Source organism: Engraulis encrasicolus, chromosome 19 (assembly GCF_034702125.1).
Source record: "Engraulis encrasicolus isolate BLACKSEA-1 chromosome 19, IST_EnEncr_1.0, whole genome shotgun sequence".
NCBI lineage: Eukaryota > Metazoa > Chordata > Actinopteri > Clupeiformes > Engraulidae > Engraulis > Engraulis encrasicolus.
This window is the reverse complement of record NC_085875.1, coordinates 32,608,123-32,614,315: the sequence shown is the minus strand read 5'-3', so window position 1 is coordinate 32,614,315 and position 6,193 is coordinate 32,608,123.

The following is a 6,193-nucleotide window of genomic DNA, read 5'->3' as shown; positions in this document are numbered from 1 at the left end:
AAAATACAAAAGTCAAAAATGGGGAATACGTCATTTTGCAACGAAACTCTTTCTACATACAATGCAACTCTCTTGGGGAGTTACAGTTGAGTAAACAAACATGGTTGTTATCAAGGCTAAAGGCCATAAAGAGTGTCTCATTACAGGACTATGTATTCCCTCTCCATCTCTCTCTGGCAGGGCCTATAGTAACTTCTGAACGGGACTGAGGATGGTCTGACGGTGACCGAAACGTTTGCAATGCACTTGGGTAACACTTTTTTTTGTTTTTCCCTGATGCAATAAAAGCTTACTGTTGCATTCGGCATTATGGTGTGCGAGTTCCCTTTTCTTACTTCTGAATGGAGCCATGTGGATGTGAATGCTACTGGACTGCACTCCACTGGACTATTCTAGGAGCTCTCTCTGGATCCTCCTGACGCCGCTGGGCAAATAATTCAGTCTTCACACCCGTGATACACATACACACACACACACACACACACACACACACACACACACACACACACACACACACACACACACACACACACACACACACACACACACACACACACACACACACACACACGTAAGCAAACATGGACACAAAGATGCAAGAACGCACGGACGGGTGCACATGCATATACACCTACACACGGACACACACACACACACCATCAACATCAACACCATGACCACAAGCCTTGCTGAAGATTTGCTGAGTCATTGAGCACACTAGGCATAGGCCTACTGGAAAGACCCCCTCCCCTCCCCTCACAGCTCATCTATGGGCCTGTGTGCTAGGCAGGTGCCTGGTGGTTGCCAGTAGCAACAGTGGTTTGTGTGTAGGCTACCTACTTAATTACTCCTAATCATGGTGGAGAGGGGGAAAAATCTCAAAATAGGTTCTGAACACTTTTGTCCGCATGACCAACTAATTGTCACTCATTGCTGATATTCAATCATAAGACAAGTGGACGTCTTATTTTCCAATTTCCAATTTTATTTAGTTGATTACAGATGTTATTATTACCTTGTTGACAGGATGTTAGATGGCCTTGTAGTTACTTTTCCATGATCTTGTGGGTGTGTGAAACATGCACAAACACCACTTCATTTTGGGGAACACTGCCTTCTTTACGAGTCAGGGCAACGTGGAAATTGCTGCTTTCATACCCAGTAAATGCTGAAAGTCAGCGTCAGTAAAACTGTAGTAGGGAGAAACTAGGATCAGTGATCTCTTCAACTTGCTTACCTCTCTCTCCCCAGTCAAAATGGTGAATAAAAATGTGATCAGACAAAATGTAAGATTCAAGATTCCAAACATTATTGCCTTGTCAACACAATTGATACGATTTTTCAGCAAATCCCCAACATCAAAGACATGGCCTATACATGGGTTCTAAATGTTAGTTTTAACCTGACTGCGCAAAACTGCACACAACTCAACCTCTGATTGTTGGAAACCGCTGTCGGTCAAAAAATTAGCTCACATGGTTGGCTGCCAGTGTCTTGCCCCTCCTCACAACATCGTGTTTACAAACACTGCGAACTCATACATGGGTTTACCGTTTGTAAACAATCCCTGGCTGTGCAACCCTGGCTGCGCACTGTTCAACCTCTGATTGTTGGAAACGGCTGCCGGTCAAAAAAATGAGCTCACATGGTTGGCTGCTTAGCATCTTGCCCCTCCTCACAACAGGAATGTTTGTAAACGAAAAACCTACATATAATGGATAGAGAAACACAAGAGCAAAGCAAATAGGCCTACGTAAGGACAGACAGTCCTGAGTACATACAGTTAACCGTAGTGGGCAGGGCTGGACTGGCATACAGGACATTTCCCGGTGGGCCCCATACCCTTGTGGGCATATATTTTAATTTATTTTTTACATTTCTGAAAATAGGGGCCCACGAGGGTTTGGGGCCCACCGGTGAGTCAGTTCTGCAATGATAATTATGAGGGGGCCCTTTAAGCCAAAAGTGCCCGGGCCCTGTTTCTCCCCCAGTACAACCCTGGTGGAGGGTACCCAGCAGTCATTGGACAGCACACAATAATGCCTTTTAAACAAAGTGCATATTAAATTGTATCATCCAGTGGTGTAGTCTACGTAGAACGCGGGTATACGGAGTATACCCACTTCTAAATTTCAGGGATTTCAGTATACACTTAAAATTGATTGATCCATTGTTTTGAATGGCACAAATATATACAGTATACCCACTTCAAAAAAAGCTCAAATATACAGTATACCCACCATAAAAAAGTAGACTACACCACTGGTATCATCCAACGGTAAAGTCCATACAGAGCACAGAGTACTACATGGCATCCAATTGCAGAATCAGAGCAAGTTCAAACTTCTGTTGACCAGTGAATGTTCAGTCTCTAAACTGGGATGCTGAGGTTCTCAAGCTTCTATATCTCCCACTTGATCAGAGAGGATTAGAGAGACGGTGAGCTGAGTGGGAGGGATGAACTATGATTATTTAAGGGACAAATCTCAGATTTTGTTTCCTTTTTAGAGGATGGTCATCATAAGCCTTTCCAATCTGGTCTTACAATTGTAAACTTTTAAAATGTGCCATTAGTTTACTTAACTTTCATTTTACTTTACTTAAAGGGGTATGCCACTATTTTGGGGCTTAATACAGTTAAAATCGTTGGCTGGGGTTTATAAAGGTAGTAAAGTGTCTTATTTTACATGTTAAGCGTTGTCTTGCTTTAAGACAAGTTAAAAGAGGGAGTATGTAGCTAAGCTAGTGAAAGTCAATGGATCACTGTAGCATGTAGCATGCTACACGGATCCATTGACTTTCACTAGCTTAGCGACATGCTCCCTATTTTAACTTGTCTTAAAGCAAGACAATGGCTTACATGAAAAATAAGACACTTTACCACCTTTATAAACTCTGGCCAACAATTTTAACTGTATTAAGCCCCAAAGTAGTGGCATACCCCTTTCATATAACAAAACAAATGTAGGAACCTGAATCAGACAAATATAATCTGACAAATATTGTTTAATATAATGTGACAAAGATATGTTTGCATTGTTCAGGACTATTTCCTAGGTGTACTCCTACTTGCCACACAGCAATGCGACGACCTAAAAAAGGAATGAGCCTATGGCGTCATCTAGTGGGGAAAGTCTGTGCTACAGCTGATATGCTGTTTGGTCAATCATGCTGTAAAAATGAAACACATATTGTGGGCCTATGTACTTTAATCATTTATTTAAACTGTATATATATAGACAATAAATACAATACATAATAGGCCATTTGCTTTTGATCATCAAAGCGAATTTGTGCATTTGTGAGTTACAAAATGTGCACAGCACTTGTGAAAAATATCTTTGTGGAATTTTTCACATTTACCTCATCTGTAGGAAAAGTCATCATGAAGCAAAATAAATAAGTAGGTGACCTCTACTTCTCAGATGTTAAACATTAAATGGGAGCCAAACGATAGCAGGAGGGTTAATTTTGAATTACAAATTAATTATGTTTGAAAACATAATCACGTAAACAATTCAGAGTTAAAATTATTCGGAATTAAACTTCATTACAGAAGTGGGTTATTTATGTCATTGTTTAGTCCAAATAAGTTAATTCCTCTATCTTCATGTATATCACTGATTCTTGAGAAAGCGGCTAAAACATGTCTCAGCAATAAACTGCCAATTCTGTTGAAAATAAACTACATGTTCTTGAACAAAATGAATCCAGGTAAAGACCCAGGGGTCGGTCACACACACTCCCACATCCTGTAAAAACAGCTGTCCCAAGGACAGACATCATCATTTAAATTGACTTAAAACGTAACAATCACTGATATTATTGAATAATATCACCATGATGTGAAAGTCCATATTGAAGTGGTTCTGCACATAGTGCGTGTAAAGCAATATTTACTACTATTTTCTGTTTGCTCAAAGTGTGTCCAGCATATTAGTCACCACCGTCAGATTTTTTTTTAAAAGGACAATAAAATCAGGTATGCACAAGGTCATTGTCATTACTTAGGACCCCTTTTCAAACCTTTAGCTCTACTGAATACTTCACCATCACTGAAGCTCCTGTAAGTTTACTAATTTCTCCTCAATTTGTTAATTTGTTTGGACACTGGTACTGTCCCAACCATAAACTGTCAACACCGTCGGGGGGTTTAATAGTATTATGTTACATTAATGTTAATTATATATACTTTTTCAGAAGCGGCATGAAGCCCCTAAGAAACAGAGCGAAAACGAAGTGGCTAATGTGAGCAAAAAAATGCATGTTAAAGAGTGTTTTTTTGTCTCACACCGTCAGATGTCACCACCGTCAGATTTTGTTCCGCTCATCATCTTGTTCCATATTTTACTAAATTGTGCTGGTTAATGAAACATTACCAGACATGTTAGTAATAATTGTGAGCCAAACTTATACTCCAGCCTCCACTGAGGTGCATTTGGATGGATTTTTGTCACAAAACCTGACGGTGGTGACATCTGATGTAGTTCACAAAAAAGCATGTGTTTTACATGTTTTTGACAGGTTTTAAGAATATGCTTCCAATAAGTATCTACAATTATGTTGAATTGTAAAAGTAATTCACTTAAATACAGTAAACATATTTTTTTACTTCTAATTCTGTCTGACGCTGGTGACAAAACCAAGAAAGAGCCCATTTTATGAAAAATGTAAAACATGGGGAGCTTGGCCAATACATTCACTGCACAGCCAAGACCTTCATCTATGATAATACACCTCTATATTTTGGATTTGAACAACTTAAAACCTGTTTATGCCACATTTTCAATAATCTAGGCGTACTTCCTAGAGTATCTAACAAATTAAGAAAAAACACATGCACAAACATACTGTGCACACACAAAAATAAAGTGTTTATGCTAGATGTCATTGACTTGAGAGGGCTATTTATTTTGCTAAATGTAGGTAATACTTAGGTCACTTTCACCACCTTCAGATTACTGTCACCACCGTCAGTTCTTAAGTCACCACCGTAAGAAGGAGTTTTGGACATTTTAAATGAATGTGCTTACAAAATGTTCCTTTGGAGTGGTTGAATTATCAAAGTAATAGCAAATTTAAGCCTACACGAATATTTGTGAAATTACAAAAAATGGTTTGATCTATTTAGGCATTAAGTAAGCATTGTCTGACAACACATATTTTTAAATTAGAACACATGAAGCAATATTAAAATAGAATGAAAGTGAATTTTCAACATTTAAAGGCGTATGTGTGAACCAAAAAACACACACAATCACTTAAAAACTCCAGATACATATGCAACCAAATCAATACACTTTTTAGTGCTTTTAATTGTGTCTGACGGTGTTGACAAAAAACAAGGTATGATCGGAGAAAAACCTGATTTCTGAAAAAAAATCAAAATGGGGAGATTGGCCTGGGGAGAAAAGCCAAGTCCTTTGTCTACGAGGATATACCATATTATTTTGTAATTCAAGATTACAACCTGTTTTAGCCACTTTCTCAAGAATCAGTGTTATGTTAATTTTGGTCTTTGCTATAGGGACACAAGAGGCAATGGACACAGACCCAGCATGTGCATCCTCTGTCCAATGGAAATGCGCTCTGATCCCCAGAAGTTTATTCAGAATTAAATAAAAGTGGTTCATGATAATTCTATGGAGATTCAAATGTTCAAGTTCTTTAGTTTCAGACATGTAAAATCTTTTACCTGACATGTTTCGACGGTGAAACTTCTATCTTCATCAGAGGGTCACTGTAGGAACATGTCAGGTAAACGATAACTAACTTTCACATGTCTGAAACAAAAGAACTTGAAAATTTAATATAACCTCAAGACATAATGAACGTCATGCATGTATGGAGAATCATTTTAATTCTGAATTATTTAATTTGGAATGATTCATTTGGAATTAAAACATCAGGTAAATGCGCCAAGTCTATAGGCGGAAAGTGGCAGGTTTGAATCCCATCCAAAGGTGGCCTTGAGCAAGGCACCTAACCCCACATTGCTCCAGGGACTGTAACCAATACCCTGCAGCCAAACAACTGTAAGATATTTCGGATAAGATGTCAGCTAAGTGCAATGGGTTACTCCCTCATGAAGGTCCATTAAATGTATGCTCAAGTACCAAACTCATTAATGTTTGAGTGAAAGTGGGGTGGGTTTGTTTGTGAGGCTATTGTTGTGGATATCAAGAAAAATGTA